The following is a 21465-nucleotide window of genomic DNA, read 5'->3' as shown; positions in this document are numbered from 1 at the left end:
GACTACAGGGGGCTGGCTAACTACCGCAGCTACTGAATGGTTTTCCATGGTGCGGAGCCACGCTTCTAATTCACTAAGCCTCGCCTCCAACGCAGCAAATAAGCTACACTTATTACAATTACCACTGTCGCTAAAGGAGGCAGAGGCATAACTGAACATTTGGCACACCGAGCAAGAGAGAGCAGAGGAAGAAGCCATTGCTAACTGTAAAGCTAATGTAGCTACCAAGGCTAGTAACGTGCAAACAACAGCTAAGAGATTAGCGAGAAAGTCGTAGAAAGGAGGAGAGCTATAACGTTAAGTGCTTAAACAGAACCAGTGTGGGTCAAGACTTGAAGTAGACGTTAAAGCAACGTTAAAGCAACTGAAGTGAGAAAGCAGGCTAGTAGAATTCACCAGAGCAGTACAGAGACGCTGTCACAGAAACACCGGAAATGACACAACTCGCTTACCGCAATACGTCAGCACGTCCACCGTACCAGGATAATGCTGTCATACCAGCTTTTGGAAACCATAGAAGCCAAAGAGGCAGAAATTAAAAAATGATCAATTCTGGAGAATGTCTGACAGGTAGCGGAATAAAATGAAAAGGTTGACTGGTGATCTTTTCTCCATACATCAAGTAAGTTAAACTCTTTAATGTATTGCAGCAGTTCTTTCCTAGTCTGCATATGAGAGGAATCTACCCCAGTGGATCTGTCTACCTTAGGCTGAAGAGCACAATTGAAATCCCCACCTATGATAAAACTGCCAGATAAGTCGGCTAGAGACAAAAACAAATTTCTGAAAAAAGGGTTGTCCTCATTTGGTCCATATAGATTTACAAGGTTTAACCTGACTGAAAAAAATTCACACTGAAAAACAAGATATCTCCCAAATCTGTCTTCATTAACACTGATGAGGCGAAATGGCAGGGAATTATGTATTAGAGTAATCACCCCACGGGAGTGAGAGCTGAAGGAGGCTGAAAAAACTCGCCTTGGCCATCTTCTCCTAACTTTAACTACATCTTTAGGTGATAAGTGCGTCTCCTGGAGAAAGACAATCTTAGCTTTAAGGTGTTTGATCCTACTCATTACTTGCTTTAGCTTGATAAGTTTGTTTAAACCTCTTACATTCCAAGAGGTGAGCTGAAATTCAGATGGCATGTCGTACTACAATATAATTGTGGGTCAAAATTGAGTATCAAATAAAAAAGAAAAACATTTGAAAGAAGTGAAAATATGTGCCTATGAACAAGCACAAGAACATGAACGTGACTAAGCGTATTTCACCAAACAAAATACACACATCCCTACCCTGTTACACACTTCCAATTGGCCCATAAACAGAGCCTGGCTACGGAGCTGGAGCCGGTTGCACCACCTCTCACTAAGTGTTTACTAACCTTAGTAAAAGTGTAAGTGTTTACTAAATCAAGATTTAGTCATTACTAAATTAAAATGGGTTGCACCAATTTTACTAGGAATCACGTAGAGCTAGTAATTACCAAGTGTTTACTAAACCAACTGAAGAAAACAGCAACTATGGCTCGTTTAGAGAGGCTTGCTCTACAAAACAGAGAACCTGCTGTTAGGAAAAGGGTTTTGAGAGACCGAATCCACCCTTTGGATGTGTACAATGACTTCGATATTTACTGTCAGTACCGGTTCAGGCGCGACCAGATAATGCGGACCACGGACATGCTGGCTCCGGCAATTGTGCACGGGTCCGAGTCAAACGGGGCTCTACCTCCGTCGCTACAAGTGACAATCTCGTTGCGATACTTCGCTACGGGGTCGATGCAGAATGTGGTTGGGGACACGATCCAAGTCCACAAAAGTACTGTGTGCCGGGCAGTGCGCCGGTGGCACTGGCGTTGTGTGGGCACCTCAACGACTACGTGCAGCTGCCCTCAGGAGTGAGACAGGACGTGGTGAGGCAGAAATATCATAACATTACATATCGTTTACGGTAGGCTACTTACCAACTGAAGAGACTGTGGAGTATCTTGCCCGGCTGCGCCCAGCTGTTCCTGTGTACATTCTGCTCCGCACGCTGATTGGGTAGCCAAGTTGTTGTCGTCACGTCATGCGACTAGTAACCACTTACGCATCTACTAGATACGGGATTGCGTAAACTGGTCTGGTGCAACCTAAATTAGTAAACAACTAGTTGCAAACTAGCTAGTAATTCCTAAGGGTTTAGTAATGGTTTAGTAATTACTAAATCCTGAATTTAGTAGAGAGATACGCCAAACTGGTGCAACCCCACCCTGGGCTGGTCCACCCATGTACACATGACGAGGAACAACATGCCAAGCGATCATGACAGCTCCACGCAAAAACATCTGAAGTTAACGTAGCAATCGGATATCTGTTTGCAATATCAAAAAAATATCAATATGTTTAAAATGTCCAGGAGCAAATACCTGTATTGTGCGTCCATATTAAATGCTAGCCTACTGCTACTCCGTGTCCAAAGCTGACTCACTTGCCTCTGGGGTCAGATATTCAGACTTAAATTGTTGCACAAAAGCCTCCGCTTCGAGTGCTGTGTAGAAGATGTGCCGTCTTCCCTTGAACATCAGGAGGAGTTTAGCTGGGTGGATTATTCCATAGCGCAGATCGCTGATAGAGAGGGAAGCCAGTTCCTCCTTCGCTGAATCAAAGACCTTCCTGCGTTTGAGTAGGTCAGCAGAGACGTCGGGAAAAAACATTACATTCTTATGGTCGACAGTTATTTTCCCTTTGAGCCTGGCAGCTTTCATTACTCGTACCTTGTCTGCATAATTCAGGAACTTCATCACCACCAGTCTGGGTCGCGCAGTGGTTGACTGACCTCCTTCCTTGTTGTTCAGTCTGCCAAATCGATGTGCCCTCTCAATTAACACTGGCCCAGGAAAGTTATGTCCACCAAGCGTTTCAGGAATCCATTTTTCCAAAAAAGCACACCTATCCACCCCCTCAATTGACTCGGGCAGTCCCACCAGGCGGAGATTAGAGCGGTGCGCTCGGTTTTCCAAATCGTCCACTTTTAGCACTAGCTCCTCCATAGCTGCTTTCATAGTAGTGGTTTGCGATTTCAAAGAGGCAATGTCTTCTTCATTGGTGTTAATCATATCTTCTGCTTCAGACATTCGGCCCGCTATTGCCTTCAAGTCACCTTGCATTCCTTGAATACAGCCTAATAACCCCTCAAATCTTGACACAAAGTCCTTTTTCATTGTCTGGATAGCGTCAAGAACTGATCCAGCGCTAGTTGAGTCGTCATTGCTAGCAGAGGAGCTTGCTAGCTCCGTTGGACTGGAGGAGTCATTTTGCGGTTTAGTAGAGGGTTTTGGACTCACAATTTCCCAGACATTTTAGTTAGTTTAAAATTTAGAGACAAATAGTAAATTGAACACTAAGTTCTACAGAGTTATCCGACTTGCTATTATTTAAAATTTCATTGGAGCTTTCTGTCACACGTCTGCCTAGCAGCGTGCCATAACTGGAAGTCCTTTTTCTCCTCTTAAATACAACAAGACACCTGATTATGCATTACTGCTTACTTTTTACACTGGTTCCTGCTGAATGGTTCTTTGCTTTTACTCTGACAGAAGGCATTATACTGTGTGATGTGAAAAACATCATGGGATTTGTCCAAAACAGACTACCAGACCAAGACAACAAGCTCCATCAGTTCCTCAAGTAAGTATTGAGTTTTTGGTATTCCATATTCTGTGTTATATGGACCTGGTCTCACTCTGTCTTGTTGAGCCGCTCTATATTTTGCTCTTAAATTAATGTAACATATACCTAAGCAAGCTGGACAGTTTCATAAAAAAAAACACATACTGACTTATTTTAAGCCTAAAAAGCATAACATCTGGCTCTTTAGCTGCTTAATACCTCATGTTCACATGCTAGTTGTTATTTTGGTGTGTCTGCCAGGTACCACAGTGATTTATTGGAGTGTTTTGGCTGAAATCAGCTGCTTACTGTGTTTGAAAGTGAGTCCAATGAGAGTTGGTCAGAAAAGTTACGTTTCTGGCTGAAAAACTGAAACCAATGAGTGAAAGACAATCTAAAGCCCTGTAAAGCTGAGGGGAACCTCAAAGTCTGGTGATAACTCTGTGTGGTGTCATCTCTTGGTGACCTTGCTCACATACAAGTCGACATTCGAACCAGTTAATATGAAAATATTGATTACAGCTGTTTGACTAGGCTGGTTATACTATAGACGTTTTTCTATTGTGACATGTTCCTTCAGTGTTTGTTTATTTTCCAAATTATTGAGTTAACTCATGTTCAACCTCTTGTACAACAGGAAGAAAATTGGTGATTTGGAGATCGACAACAGGGAGCTGGTCGGTGTCTTTGGTAAAACCGGGGCTGGAAAGAGCACTCTGATAAATACCATGATTGGAGAGAAGAATCTCTTGCCTATTGGGAGGGTCAAAGCATGTACCACAGTCATGATTAAAGTGGAGGCTAACATGCTACACCAAAGATATGAGGCAGAAATTGAGTTCATTACAAAAGAGGTAAAATTAGTTAAAAATACTGTGTTTATGTTCACTTGAAGCAAATTAAAAAGTTATGATGTAGCTGCAAAAATATAGTTGCTGATTACATCACATAATATTTAATTAAAATGAAATAAATGAATTCATTTTTAGGAGTGGAAAGATGAGTTGTGGTCCTTGTTAAATTTCCTTGGGGATAATGCTGATCAGGAAGATGAACAGGAAGATGAACAGGAAGGTGATCAGGAAGATGATGAGGATCAGGACACTGTTGACAAGCTGTCAGCGCTGTATGGAGCAGAATGGAAAGACAAAACCCTTGACAACCTCATGGAAAACAAGTATTTCAAAGAAGTTCCTGAATTTCTCCAATCAAAGAGAAAGCTTTTGACATCTGAATCAGTAAGTAAGACAAAATAAATGTGTGTGTGTGTGTGTGTGTGTGTGTGTGTGTAGATACAGTTATTCAACACATGTAAAAGTATAATGAGTAAGTAAAAATTGCTTAAACCCTTTGTCTTTTTTGGAGGGGGACAGGGGATCCTTAGCCCAGCTAAGGCTTAGCGCTGTGTGTCACGTTTTTCTAATAACAAATCTGTAATAAACATTGTGTTTGTTATGCACTTTTTTAAACTTTGAAAGTTCAGAGTGTATAGGGTCTTAGAACATTATGATAAAAGAATTCCTGTGCTCAATTATGTCTCTTAAGTTATTGCAAAAAAAATGTGTCCCTCCAAAATACCACATCAAGACACAAAGTCCTAGAGGAACACCATGGAAAAATCCATGCTTTGATCTGGTATCAAAAACTTAACATTTTAAGATTTATGTAGAAATTGCATTTTTCAAAACTTCATAGGACGAGCATAAATTAGGCTTTAACTCAGTCCGCTACAGCCTCTTAAAGACAGGAATGGTGGCCAAGACTTCCAGCGGCCCTGTGGGTCTCAGAGGCTTGTAGGCGCAAATACCTTTTAGAGAATGTTTGCACTCGTAATAAAGTTTGAGGCACCACCCTTGCAGGCTCCACTTCACTCCCCTTAACTCAGCTGCCAGATAAACCCACTGTTTCTTCCCACTTTAACCTGAATAGCAAACCAGGGCTCGGTGCTCCGGTTGGATCCAAACGGAGAGCCGGAGCTAGCTCAGAGCTAGCCACTCCCAGCTAGCTCCAGCTCTCCGGTTGGATCCAAACTAAGAGCCGGAGCTAGCTCAGAGATGAGCGGAGGCTAACTGGCTGTGCGTCCTCCCTCATGCTGCGGCTAATGCTCTGCTAGCCGCTTCCAGCTGGCCCCGGCTCTCTGTTTGGATTCAAACGGAGAGCTGGGGCTAGCTGGGAAGGTAGCGGAGGCTAACTGGCTGTGCTTCCCTCCGGTCATGCTGTGGCTAAAGCTCCCAGCTAGCTCCGGTTTGTTATTCAGGTTAAAGTGGAAAGAAGCACCAGGTCTGTGGGCAGCTGAGTGAAGTGGAGCCTGAGGAGGAAGCACCGGTTAGCCCCGGTTTCACAACAGGCACATTCACTCGCTACAGGGGCGAGGGAATAAAACTTAAACAGCCAATCAGAGTGAGCGATTCACCAACTAGCTCCGCCGGCGATTCAACATGCTCAATCTGCCGAAAAGCCGCCGATGCCGAAGGGCCGACGGTGCGGGACACACCGCAAGAACTAGGCCAACCGACGGCCCAACTTTGGTCGACTGTCGGCTTGGTGTGTCAGGGCCTTAAGTCTAGAAATTACTTTATTTTGGAGGAAACTTAATGAATTTTTAATGAAACTTTAATTTGTGAGATTGTATACTTTAGCAAGTTACCCGCGATAGACACATACTCTAACGATTATGGTCAAAATCGGCTCTTAACATCAAATTAAATTAAATATGATTATTATACCGCATGTATCAGCGGAACACAAGTATAAACTGTTTCGTATACACACACTCTAGACTAACCTGCAGTTGCAATAAAACAGAATGAGAAGGTACATATTCATGAAAACAAGTTGATTAATCAATCCAACTATATTTTAACTCTAAACATAATGTGGGATTCCTTAAGGGAACCCTCCTTAACTACTGTCACAAGATGACAGTATGGCTCCATGTGAAATGAGGGATTAAAAACCTAAACATATAATTTCCTGATACTTTGTTTTACAAGATTAAAAAACATCGTTCAACTAACAAACAAGGATTATGCACATTTACAATGTTAGAACATAAAAAAAATGTATAATTTTACTTCCAACAAACATTTCAAGTTGGTTACAAGAGACTTGGTAAGAGAGGAGGATGAACTTAGAACCAGGGTCGACCCCTGGTCGGGTAATTAATCTAAGTCCATTTGTGTTGTCCCAAGATGTTAATGACATCCGGGACGAAGAGGGGTCTTAAGTGACCTTTTTACCTCTTCTTGGCACAAGAATGGCTGAAAGGAGCGTTTGTCAAGACTGGGGTGTGAGGCCGGGGGCAGAGTCCTAAACATTTGACCCTCCGGTGGTCTCTCGTTGGTCTGTTCACTTATAATCCTGGTTCCGGGCGAGTTAAGCAGGGGTGTTCCTCCTACAGTTTAAAGAGTGGACTTGGTCCATCTGTGCTAAATAATACAAACCCAGATAAAATCCTGCTATATATTACATTCCGGACTTCCGGGTTGAGTGGACGCTGGCGCGTCTTGCTGCCGCTACTCACCGGTAACTTTTAAGTGTTTTTACGGCTCTCCGACCTCAAACTGTCCGTGCAACTCCTCTCTAGTGGGAATCTAACCCTCTACCTTCGCCTGATGTCGGTTATTCGTGCTGCCATCGCCCATCGTGTTTCTGAGAGCAGGCTAACTTCAGCCTACCTGCTCGGCTCACCACCTGGCTCCGCGTCTCATCCTCTCCGCCACGCTCCACAATGTGGGTCAGCGGGGTCTATGTGTCGGCTATTCTGGTGTGGACTGTCTTGTCGCTCCTCCATCTTCCCGTGGAAGGACTCCTCCAGTACTCGGCGGCAGAGCTTCTCAGGCTCCGCTCCCAGCAGTCTGGATCTCCACCGGCAGCTCTGCACCTCCATCCAGACATCGCCCTCCTGCCTCGTCGGAGGTACATCCACCACGGGTCTCGGCGGGGATTNCCAGTACTCGGCGGCAGAGCTTCTCAGGCTCCGCTCCCAGCAGTCTGGATCTCCACCGGCAGCTCTGCACCTCCATCCGGACATCGCCCTCCTGCCTCGTCGGAGGTACATCCACCGCGGGTCTCGGCGGGGATTCCACTACGGCAGTTGCAAGGGGATTGCCTCCTTTTGGTCCTCCACTCGCCACCCACCCAGAAACACTGGCCGGTCTGTGGACCACAGTGTGTTAGCCGGCCTAGCTCACCCAATATAATTCTGCTAGGAGATTTCAATATCCACATGGACAATACTGCTCTTCCCCTCACCATGGATTTCTCATCACTACTTGACAGCTTTGGTTTCCAACAGTTTGCAGACTTCTCCACACACATAAAAGGTCACACAATTGATTTAATTTGCTGCTCAGGTCTCACCCCCTCCAACTGTACTGCTGACAAACTTCACATTACGGACCATTTCCTCCTCTCTTTTAACGTCACCCTCCAGCTCTCTATCTCCAAACCTCTCCGTATCATCTCATACCGCAATATTAAGAACATTAACATGGACTCCCTCTCCTCCTGCATCACCACCCTGACTCCGGACCCCACTTCCACCCCCGATGATCTCGTCACACAGTACAATAATGGACTCTCCAACATACTCAACACACTTGCTCCTGTCAAATCCCGCTCTGTCTCCTTTACCCGGTCTGCCCCCTGGTTCACCCCACATCTCCGTTCCATGAAATCCCAAAATCGACAGCTTGAAAGACTCTTCAGGAAAACCGGTCTCAATATCCACAAAGACATCTACTTAGCTCAGTTAACTCTCTATAAGGACTCCATTTCTCATGCCAAATCTCAATACTACTCTGGACTCATCTGCTCAAATGCTGGAAACACCAAGACTCTCTTCTCCGTTTATAACAGAATCATTCAACCCCCGGACTCCCTACCCCCCCACATGTACTCCTCAGACACCTGTGAGTCCCTCCTCCGGTTTTTCAATGACAAAATCAATAAAATTCACCAGCACTTGGGCTCCACTTCCTCACCACTCCCCTCCTCTGAACTCCTCCCTCCTTATCAACCATTCTCCACCTTCGAACTCCCTCATCCCTCAGTTATCTCTGACCTCATCAGAAAGTCCAAACCTTCATCCTGCCAGCTAGACCCCCTCCCCACTTCTCTGGTCAAATCCTGCCTCCCCTCTCTGCTCCCCTTCATCTCAGCCATTATCCACTCCTCACTGTCCACTGGAACTGTTCCCACCCCTTTCAAAACCGCAGCCGTCAGTCCCATCCTGAAAAAACCTGGTTCAGACCCCAACGATTTCAATAACCTCCGCCCCATTTCTCACCTCCCCTTCATTTCCAAAATTCTTGAAAAAACTGTTGCCTCTCAACTCCACTCCCATCTCACCCATAACAGCCTCTATGAACAGTTCCAGTCCGGCTTCCGTCCCCTCCATAGTACAGAAACAGCCCTCATCAAGATCACCAACGACCTCCTCATGGCAGCTGACTCCGGTTTAATCTCCATTCTCATCCTCCTCGATCTGAGTGCGGCCTTCGACACTATTTCTCACCCAATCCTCCTCCATAGACTCTCCTCCATAGGTATCACCCACACCCCCCTTCACTGGTTTCACTCTTACCTCACTGGCCGCACTCAGTTCATCCAACTCAAATCCTTCACTTCACAGCCCTCCCCCGTCACTTCAGGTGTGCCCCAGGGTTCCGTCCTGGGGCCCCTCCTCTTCATTATCTATCTCCTCCCACTTGGCAATATTTTCCGTAAATTTGGTATTCACTTTCACTGCTTCGCGGATGACACCCAGCTCTACTTATCCAGTAAACCCGACACCTCTCTTCCACCCTCCTCCCTCACCCACTGCCTCTCAGAAATTAAATCCTGGTTCACCTCCAACTTCCTCAAACTCAACCCTGATAAAACAGAACTCCTCCTGGTCGGTACCAAATCCACTTTATCCAAAACTGACAGTTTCTCCCTCACTATTGACAGTTCCACAGTGTCCCCCTCCCCTCAAGTTAAGAGTCTGGGTGTCATGCTCGATAGCTCACTGTCTTTCCACTCACACATCAATAACATCACCCGGTCTGCATATTTCCACCTACGAAACATTAACCGTCTCCGCCCCTCCCTCACCCCTCACACCACGGCTATCCTGGTCCACAGCCTCGTCACCTCCCGTATTGATTATTGTAACTCACTCCTCCTTGGTGCCCCTCACAAATCCCTCCATAAGCTTCAACTGGTCCAAAACTCTGCAGCCCGCATTATTACCAGAACCCCCTCCTTTCACCACATCACCCCTGTCCTCCAGCAGCTTCACTGGCTTCCAGTCAAATTCAGAATCCATTACAAAATCCTTCTGTATACTTTCAAGGCCATTCACAACCTCGCCCCCCCCTACCTGTCTGATCTCCTCCACATCGCCACCCCCTCTCGCTCCCTCAGGTCGTCCTCCTCCCTCCATCTCTCTGTGCCCTCCGCCCGGCTCAGCACCATGGGGAGCAGAGCTTTCAGTCGCTCTGCTCCCAAACTCTGGAACTCTCTCCCCCCGGACCTCAGAAACATGGACTCTCTACCCCATTTCAAATCACAACTCAAAACCCATCTGTTCCAAATTGCATATTCCCTTTAATTGCCCACATCCATTTTTACTTTGTGTCACCCTTGTCTGTTGTTTTTATTTATTTTAATTGTGATTTTAATTGTGTTTTTAAAGCTCTGTAAGTGTCCTTGAGTGTTGAGAAAGGCGCTTTTTAAATAAAATGTATTATTATTATTATTATTATTATATAATCTAGCCTTTTAAAGAAAATTATTATTATTATTATTATATAATCTAGCCTTTTAAAGAAAATCACAACAAACAATATCTACCAGTTATGAAATTAACTGCTTTTACGAATTCCACCCAGAATTTTGCCTCCGTCATTGTGCCTAGACAGGTCTCATTAAGATTAAATGACCAAGTGGTAACACCTTACTGATAGACAGGTTGAAAAGCTGCATTGATCTCTCTCGTACTAATATGTAGTAATTATTTTATCTCAATAAGATACTTAACTTCCAGCAGGACCCTTGGAGTACCACAAGGATCAGTACTCGGCCCACTTCTCTTCAGTCTATTGATGGTTCCTATTTTTAAAATATTTTTAAGTTAATGTCAGTTTTTGCACTTATGCTAACGAACTACAAATCTATTTCTCTTTCACATTTTCACTGAATCACTGTCAGTGCAATGAGCAAATCATAGGTTTGCTAAATAAAGACAGAACTGAGGTGATTGTGTTTGGTGGCCATAATGAAAGACTTATGATTGCGCACCATGACCCTGTGTCTTTAAAAACTGTAAGACAAGTGAAATTGGGTGCTCAGACTTGAATCCAAATTTTAGCAGTCATATTGAATTAATTACAGTATCAGACTTTTATCATTTGAAAATTATAGCCAGAGTTAGAGAACTCGTGTCCAAACAGGAAAAAGGAATATTCATGCATGATCTGAAGCACATTCAGCTATTACAAAAGCGACTAAACCTTCTGCCACCAGTTTTATAAAAAGCAAAAATAAAGGCATTATGCCTATTTCTGCTCTACCAGTTCGTCAGATAATTGATTTTAAAATATTACCATTAAAGGGATTAGGACCTTATTATGTTCCTAACATGGTATATCCATATGAACCTTCAAGAACGCTCAGGTCTTCAGACTGGGATCTGCAGAATGTCAAGGGTCAACATGAAATTCAGGGGAGCTGCATTACTTTTCTACATATCTGGCTGTTTGAATTTAAAGGTTCTGCAATGAGAGAGATGGAGAAAGTTTTTAAGTTCCCCTATGTTAAAACCGGTTCACCATTGAAGAAATGATTAATACTGGTAAAAAAAAGTTGCATACAGAGCAAATAAACTTAAAAAAAAGGTCACTGTCACCCAAAACTGGACTTTGTCTCCATTTCATGTTTATTACTAGGCCTATTTATGTAATTTATTTTATATTTCTTCTTTTGTTGTTAGTTTCAATGATAGTGATTCTTAACTGCTCTCCTTTTTTATCTTATCCTCTTGTAATTCTTCTGTGTAATTTGTAAAGCACCTTACGTTGCCTTAATCTGATTGTATTGTTGATTGCAGGCTGAAGAGCTATCTGCAAAATTAGTCAAATACACAAGAAGTGAATCAAGCGATGGAGAAGGAAAAGAAGTAAAGAAGTGGTATTGGCCACTGGTGAAGTGTGTGACTGTGAGGGTGCCTAACAATGATCTTCTCCAGCATGTCACACTTGTGGATCTTCCTGGAAATGGGGACCGTAACAAGAGCAGAGACAAGATGTGGAAAGGGGTAATTTATTCACATGTAGTGTTGTTTATTGTGTCTTACTCTGTTATCTGGAAACTTAACAGTTGTTTTTACAAAGCACTGATAATTGATTATTCATTATTAACTTGTTATTTTGTCCCTTCAGGTTGTTGGAAGTTGCTCTACTGTGTGGATTGTGACTGAAATGAAACGAGCAGCAGCAGAGGATGAAGCCTGGGACATCCTGAAAAGTACCTGTAGCCTCATCGGAAATGGTGGCGAGTGTCAGCGCATCCACTTTATCTGCACCAAGTCTGATGAAATTGGAGTTTTGGATGATCGGTAAGTGATTTAAGGTGCCAAAAGTAAATAGTTTAATATAATATCCTAATTAAACATTAAGGCATATGGTGCCAAGAGCTCAACAGGAAAACACAAGCAAATGCATATAAATTGTTGCAGCACAGGTACTGGTAGCATGGGTGGGTTATGAGACAAAGGGCACCTGGGCACAGATATGCAAAGGAAACTCAATGCCCCAACACCTGTTTTACGTATGAGCAGGACAAACAGACTTTGAGGTGGTTTTGGCTTTTTGTTGATGTTGTTTATCTCCCTGTAGTCAAGGTCATTTTGTGTCATCTTGTGGTTGTTTTGTGTGTCTTTGTAGTTGTTTTGCATCCCTCTGTGGTCTGTTTGTGTGTCTTTGTGGTCAGTATGAATCTTCCTGGTCAGTACGTGTTAATTTGAGTGACATTTTGCAGGTGGGCCTGTGCCTGGTAGGCCCATTCAGTAATCCATCCATGACTGTTAGAATACTTTGTTGTTAGTTCAGGGGCAGGGGTTGTCAAAATCTGAAACTGTGCCTCCAAAACAAGTCAAATTGCAAAAACATATATATACAATATAGGGAAATTGAGACACTGCTCAATTGAATTACTTCCAGTTAATTAGTTAATTGGATTCATAGTGTAACCTAGACTGTCTTTTAGTCCAGTCAGCAGCTCAGAGCAGGCAGCTGTTTTAATGGAGTTGAAACCTCTCAAACACCTAATTTTCCTGCCAAAACCATGAGTCCAATCATCAACATATGGATACCACCAGAGAGAGGAGATCCTCCCGAACGAGCAGATGTCTTCTTTATGTTTGTGGTGTCAACAATGTGATCATGGTTGCAGGTTAGAGAATTGGTACCCCCAGCTCTTTTCAAGAAATTTCTCGTCTCAGTTTACATAGGAGTGAATGAGAAAAAAAGGCTCTCTCTTTACTTGGAGGCTCAGTGAGCCAAATGTGTAAGTGTGTGTGATTCCAAGGACACATTTTTGTGACTGTCACAAATTTTCCTACATTTTTATGTATAAATTGTGTACGTCGAGTAAAAAATTCTGGTAGTAAGAGCGAGATGTTCAGAAAATTTCAAGGACATCTTCCAGATCCTCCACACTCTAGCGATGATGGTACCACTCCAGCTCTGTCCCATAGTCTCATGAGTCATTTAAAGTTTGAATAATTTTTCTACATGAAAGTATGGTGATTTGGTGTGGCCTCAAAGAGGAGCGATTTTAAGTTGATTTCTTGACGATCTCCAATCACTTTGAATGGAAAATTCTATGCAGTTTTTTGGCAAATTTCATAAAAAAAGGCTGGGCAAATGTTTGAGAAAAGTCATAGCACACAATTTTCCACGTTTTGATCTACTTTTTGCAAATGTATTGGCAACTCTGCGGGGCAAGTAGTTTACTTGGCTTAAAATCAGTTCTTTCAAGGAAATTCCTTTAGAAACAACAACTACTTGTAAACTCAATACAATTAACTAAACTAAAGAAGCAGTCTCTAAGCTTTGTCTTTTTTTCCCCTAAAATGATGACCAAAAAACAAGTGTTTTATCCTGAGATGAGTGAAGACCACTGTGCAAATTGGAATTTCAGGTTGAATTTCTCCAAATACTGTATGAGGTGCCACTTCATAAAATTTTTTTTCTTACAGTTCAACAAATGCTGTTCGTGCTCGCATACTTCAAGACAACATGCAAGCCAAGGACACAGTGAACAAAGATTTCAGAAAACTCAAGGAGGTTAAGGTGAGTTTAATAGACTAACAGAAAATGTAACACAACAATTTTCTACAACTGCAAGCCTGATGTGAAATCAAACCCTTTTATCAGAAACATTTCAGTGATGAATGTTTCAAAGTCTTCACAGTGAGCTCACAAGAGTTTCTTCAGCAACAACATCTAACGCCAGAGGAAACTGGTAGGTGACATCTCATATATGAGCACTCTGTGGATAACAGAAAATGTACAACAGCTCCAACACATGTTTTGTTTTAGTTTACTTTCACCACTTTAACTAAAACAAATATAACTAATTGAATTTTGACATTTGAATTTAAGTATGTAAGATGTAATCTGATTTTTTTCACAGAAATACCCAGACTTCAGGAATTTCTGCAAGAGCTCAATGACTGTCACTCAGAGACATTAAACTATGTGTCAGGAGCTCATGGGATCCTCTCTCTGATTCAAGGGGCCAGAAGTAGAGCAGGGGTAAGATCAAGTCAGGCTGAATGTCCATACAGTGTATTTTTCTGAGTGGCAGCGTCTCTATTCAGTTGTTCCCAATGAGGAGAGAACGTGAAGGTGCTGCAGCATCTTTTGCGAAGCTCTCTGACTCAGAAAGGCGCTGGTGCTGTTACTGTCGCTCCCTGTCAGGCAACCAATCATATTTTAGATGGGGCAGGACTCTTCACCTTGGTAACCAAGAAAATGGAGGAAAAGCCTGTGTTAAGTTTTAAGTCCTGAACCTAAATGAACTAAGCATGTGAGAAAGTCAGTGGTAAAGTCATTGTACATTGTGTTCTTGGGTTTCAGGCTCATTACATTTAATCATTGGGCATTCTTTGGTCAGGACATTACAGCTCAATGACACTACAACTCTCACTGGGAGTCTACCTACCAAAATGAGCCATCGTCCCTGATGCTCTCTGGAATGTTTTTTTTTTTTTTTAAATTTATTTATTTATTCATTGCTATGATTTTCAAATATATATTTATATTTTATGAGGGCCTCCATATTTGAATTTTTTAATTGTATTTAAAATGTGTTTGGTAGATAAACTACACCAATCACCAGTCATTGTTTTCCAGTCGGGTCAGCGTTACAGGAACTGTGGTTATTAATCAACAGCTCAGGCTTAGCCTGACAGTTAGCAGGCCCTGGTCCAGGTTATTTTCCCCACATAAGTTGCCATAGTAACTGAGGCTGAACTATGTTGAATTTGATTTATGGAACTGAATAAACTGAAAATGAGTCAGACTAACCGAAACCAGCCTGGCTTATTTGGTAAACTTGTTTTAATGGAATGGGCCCTTGATAAGCTGGGCACTGAATTTTGCTGGTGAGTGTTGTATTTTATCACCATACATGTTTTAAGCTTGTTGTTAGCTGTGAAGTCAGTCCACGTGCGGGGAACACTTATTTGATGAGGTGCTCCCCAGCGGCCTGCAAGCGCTTTTCTGACAGAGAAAAACACTTTAAGAACACAGGCCCTAATGAAACTTCTCTCGTTGTCTTTGTGATTAATATGGACAGGAAATAATGTTTAAGTAAGTCAGCTTACATTAATGCTTGCAAAAGACAGACTTCTGGCACACAGATGTCAAAACACAGTTTTACAGTTCACCATACAGAAGTTTTAGTCATCAAGATTGTCGATTTACAGAATTTCTGACGTTCATAGAAGCTGCATAACAACAGTAATTAATCGAGCCCGAACAGCGCTGAATTTTTGGGGCTGATTCCTACATTGTGTTCTGTTAAAAATAAACTTTTTATATCGGTGCATATTGGACAGCATATAAGCCGATACCGATATATCTATGATAGGCTACTACTGGCAGATAAAATCATTCCGGCTCTAGTAATTAAAGGGTAGCCATTACTTTACACAAACAGAATTTCATGAATAAATAAATAATCAATATTGTCCTCAAAGAAAAATCAAATCAGGTAGCAGTATAGTTTCACTGCTTTAAATACTGAATGTGTTGTATTTGATTTCAGGCTGACAGAAACACAGATGTGTGCAGAGAGCTGGAAGAAAAGATGGAGCAGGAAATTGAAAAAGTCAGACAGCCCATGCAGAAGACTTATGACACCTTTGAAAGATGCCTCACTGAGGGGGTTGCAAAATCCAGAAGTTCCTGGGAAATGCTCTTAAAGTCGGTCTTACATCCTGTATGTATTTGAATCCTAATCACATCAACACAACTGATTTTGGATCACATGTGAATTTATATCTTTAACATGTTTCTGTTTTATTTATTTATTTTTATTTTTTCAGAAAATGAAGGGGAGCGCTTTTCACAGGATACTGAAGTGTGTAGTTCAGAATGGCGGCACTCACCAAAGAAAGAAAAAAACCCCAATAAACCTCAATATGAAGTTAACTTCATGCCTGACTGACAGCATTGATGAGGAATTCAAGAAGACCTTCCCGTAAGAAATGGCCTCATGAAAACATAAAACCCTGTGTTGGCTAATCTTTACAAGCTATGGAGAATTAANCATCAACTCGTTTTCACTTGAAACAGAGAGGCTGATGAGAGAGAGGCAAGAGTACAAAGATGTCGAACTGCAACTGATATTTCTCAAGACAGAGGTAAAAGTTGACGATGGTACCGTCTTATTCATTATTCCATCATTATGCTGTTTGTCCAGGTCGGGGTGATGAAAGCAGAAGGGTGAGCAAATCGACCCAAGCATCAAGTTTGTGACTGAGGACTGAAATGAAAGGCTTAATGCTGAAAAAAAAAGATATTTTGACCTGTTAACATATTCATAATTATTACATCGACAGACTTTATCAATACATTAAATGCTGATAGCAAGCGTATTTCTGTCAGTTAAAAATGACCCAGTGAAAAATTAACAGCTGCTGCAAAGCCGACACATCCCCCCAATGTCGAAGAAGATTTTGGACCTAAGTCAACAAAAGATATGTGCACCCTCACATGGTGGAAAACAGGTCCTTCTCTGAAAATCAGTTTAAATATTTTACTGCTTGTCATCAAAAAGTATAATAAACAAAATTAAATGCAACACTTCTGTTTTTGCCCCCATTTCCACAGATTTAAGTTAAAGATCTAAGACTTTTTATGCACTCAGTAGATATATCTCTCAAATTTGTTCAAATCTGATTTAATGGGCACTTCTTTTCTAAGATAATGCATCCACTTGATAGGTGTGGAATAGGCATATCAAGATGCTGATTAAACAGCATCATAACTACACAGGTGCTGCAAGTTTTCATGGAGCCTGTTGTTGGCATGGTGACTGCAGGAATGTCCACAAGAACTGTTGCTGGTGAACGTGGACATAAAAGTGACCTTTTATCATGATCATCACCATTATTACTGAAACTGAAAAGATTGCAAGAGGTTTCAGCATGAAATGTTTAACATTTTGAACTGCTTGAAAACCTCTCGTGCTTGTGATATTTATGGTTTAAACATGGTTTTCTTAAAGACTAATGCCTCTTCTCCACCATCTGATCAATCACTGTATCAGGCTCTCTATCTTTCCCTCCAACTGGAAAACACCTCAAATCACCCCTGTTTTTAAATCTGAGGATCCAACCCTGGTTTCAAATTACAGGCCAATTTCATTTCTCCCGTATTATCAAAATTATTGGAAAAACTCCTTTACAACCAACTTAGCACTCACCTTGAAAGCAATAACTTCAGTGACTTCCAGTATGGTTTCCGCTCCACCCGATCAACTATGTCTGCACTATTGATATTTACTGAGCAAATACAAATCTCACCCAACAACCTCTAACTTGTAATATGGGAGTTCCACAAGGCAGCATCTTTGGCCCCCTACTTTTCTCCTTTACATAAATGACCTTCCAAACGTGTGTAAATATTCTAATTGTTTTCTATATGCTGATGAAACTGTAATTATTCTCTCTGACCCAAACCCCGACATCTTAAATTCAAAGCTATCATCTGATCTGAACCACTTACATGACTGGCTGCAACATAATCATTTAACTATCACTGTCAAGAAAACAGAATGTATGTATTTTCAGTCCCCTAAATAGACAATATCTATGTCTGGCCCTGTTCAGTTGTCAGATCAAATACTAACCATCACAGAAACCTACAAATATCTTGGAGTATATCTTGACTCACATCTCACTTACAGTAGACACCACATTCAGAACCTAAAAAAGAAGCTCAACCAGAAACTGTACGTCTATAACAAGATCAGACCATATCTCACCCCTGCTATTTCAGACACATACCTACATGCAATCATTTATGGTCCCTCACCACAAAGGAAAACATTGAACCCATAGCAACAATATACAACAAAGCTTACAAGATCCATGGTAACCTCCCTCTTTGGACTCATCAGCTCCTACACAACAACTCCAATCCCACACTTACTACACTACTTCCAAGTCACAACACAAGACGGCAACACGTCACTAGATCAGTCTCGCGTGCACTTATTCCTGTACCACCTTACAAAAACAATTACGGTCAGAGATCATTTTGGCACACTCACTCTAAGTTTTGGAACGAGATCCGACACTACATCAGAGCAATACCCTCTTTTACACATTTTAAACACGCATTTCAACACCACCTGATGGAAGGACAGACCTGCAACCACTGATTTCAATCCCATATCCCATGCTACTCACTCCATTTCAGTCCACTGCTCTGCAATGTCTATGTAGCTGCCTACATTTTGTTGTTTAGCCTCTGCTGATTATTTCTGCTTAGTATTTTATATTGTAATGCGTTTTTGTTGCATAACAGGAACCTGCTGAAAACTAGTTTTTTACTGAGTCAGGCCAGTTTTAATTGTAACACACAATGTTACTTTTAATTCCTTTCCTGTATTAACAAATAAATGAAATGAAAGGCATGCATGTAATGATGCTGTTTAGTCATTGAATGACTTGTCTTGTTTTTGCATTTTGTGTGGACCCCTGGGAGAGTAGTTGTTACTGTGGTAACAGCTAACGGGGATCCTGAATAAAGAATAAAGAATCTGTATAATTTGTGGTCTCTCTAAGGAAGAAAAAATTAAGACAAAACTTGACAAAATCATCCGGGAGCAAAAGAAAATGATCTACAAGAGTCTGATGGAGACAATCGAGGAAAACATGCAAGAATGCTATAAAAGTAAGATAGTAGACCGTGACATATACAACCTGACACAATATTACTAAATACCTACATTTAATGTGATTGTGCTGAAAAATTTAATTGACACAATTTAACTGTTTTATTTTAGAAGCAGCAGAAATTAGAGGAGAAGGCTCGCTGAAAAACATGAGGAGCACTATTGAGAACCATGTACGAGATTCAAAGGACATCATGTTTCAGAGGGCGAAAAATGTTATGTTGGAGCAGCTGGAAAACTTGATGGTTTGTCACATTTTTTAATACCTCATATAATTAATCAAACATGTGCTGTACATCTTTATCTTCCTCCACAATTCTCATCTTTTACATGAAGACTTGTTCAATATTCAGGTAAAAAGTCTAAAAGCTGCTTTTGCTACTAAAACACTACAGGGACATTCACAAACATTCAACTATTGTTATTTATCTGAGACAGAAACATACAAAAGATTATGTAGTTAATACAGCTGCATTTGTAATTGTATTTGCATTTGTGGTGCCTCCTGCTGGTCATTTTGAATAGAACTTTCAGGGTATATTTCAGGTATGTACATCGGGCGGAACGTACGCTGAACGGACTCCGCGGAGGTCTACGCAGACTCAAAGCAGACGTCCGCAAGCCCTGTGCGCGCAAAGCTCAGATATTCTGCAAGTTTCATGATGATCAGCCCAAGTGTTGTTGAGGTTTGGTCTATTTATGTACTGAGCTACGTCCCTTTTGAAGTTCATTGGTCAGTATCTTCTAAAACAATCAGATATCAGAAGATTTTGATAAATCTTGATAGGCTCGGTCTGATAATGATCCACAGAAAATTTGGTACAAATCAGACCCATGGTTTAGGAGGAGATGTCAGAAATGTGTTTTCCTAAAAAAAAAAACAAAAAAAAAAACTTGTATTTTGGTGCCCCCCTTTTGAGCAATTTCAAAATAATTTTACACACTTACTTCAACATTATTATTTAACATATCCTGCACGTTTTGTAATAATTGGACGAAAAGCCATTTTGATTTATAGCCTGATTAATGTTATGCCAAGCCCATTTTTTCTTGCATTTGTGTGCCCCCTAGTGTTTGATTTAAATGAAACTTTCAGGGTATGTTGCTGGCACCACTTTAGGCATTTCCTGCAAGTTTTGTGTTGATTGGCTCAACGGTTATGGAGTTAGGTCTATTTTTGTGCTGAGTCATGCCCCCTCTATGGTTCATTGTGTCAGTATCTCAAAACACCATGAGATATCAACAAGCTTTTCAGAACTGTTGACATGCTTGGTCTAGTGATGATCCACGGTTTACAAGGAGGTGTCAAAAACTGTGTTTTTCAAAAAAATTCAAAATGACTAAAAATCTTACCAGCTGACTCTAATAGGTTTTGAGGCTTTTTTGTAGGACACACTGAGCTGAACTTGTGAATTACATTTCAAGCCAATCCCACTCACGATGTAGGAGTTATAACTATTAAAGTTAACCTTTAATTATAGTGGCCCCATCACGCTGCTTGGAGTTATATTTCTTAGGCAGCAATTGCACAAAACATCCAATCATTGGAGAAAATTTGCTTGGTCTACGATGCACCATCTCACAAAAAGAAATCACAAGAAAAATAATAATAAAAATAATGATAATTGTAAACTGATACAGAAACAATAAGGTTTTAGCCCTTTGAGCTTAAACCCCTCATTAGCCAGTATGCCCAGTTTGAGCTGCCCTCTGAACACACATCTAAACAGTTCATTCATGTTAGATTTAGTTCATCTTGAACACAATATTTGGCTGTGTGAGTGAAGAGTGATGAAGAATTTGTTAATTTAGGTGCTGATCCTGGGGGAACTGAACACAATGCAGGAATCAATCGAGCTGTCACTCAATACAGATGGTGACTCAATCCCAGGTAAATGGACAATGCGCTCTCATCCCAACTCGTCAAATACCGCCGTTTTGTCAGTGGATCTAAATGTCAAAATATGACGTGCTAGGTAGCCTCCTGTGTTGGTTTTGGACGTTCACGGACAGCGTCTCATTTGACACTTATTACATACATTGTGTCTTTTTTAAATACATTTCCATTTTCTCAGGAAATTGTACAGCTCTGCTCATAACATGCATACAGCCTTTTTCAAAATAAACTTAAAGGGAAATTTCGGTTTATTTCAACCCGTCTCCTATCGTCCTAAATTTGTTTCAAGTGACTAGTGACATAGAAATAATAGTTAGCATGTTAGCCGTTAGCCTAGATACAGCCGGGGCGCACCTAGTAGCATCAGACCTGTTAAAACGTAATTGAACGGGCAACCTTCAAGTGCAAAGTTAGTCCACTAAACAAGCTTTTTTTCCACAAAGACCGCCTCATATC

General features: G+C 41.5%; 1 pseudogene; it reads left to right on the top strand.

The window, feature by feature from the left end:
- The window catches only part of LOC126406019 (nuclear GTPase SLIP-GC-like), a 41296-nt pseudogene that overhangs the window by 16721 nt on the left and 3110 nt on the right, over positions 1-21465 (top strand).

Source organism: Epinephelus moara, chromosome 18, assembly GCF_006386435.1.
Source record: "Epinephelus moara isolate mb chromosome 18, YSFRI_EMoa_1.0, whole genome shotgun sequence".
NCBI lineage: Eukaryota > Metazoa > Chordata > Actinopteri > Perciformes > Serranidae > Epinephelus > Epinephelus moara.
Note: the sequence above shows the minus strand (reverse complement) of the source record. Positions and strands in the feature narration are given on the sequence as shown.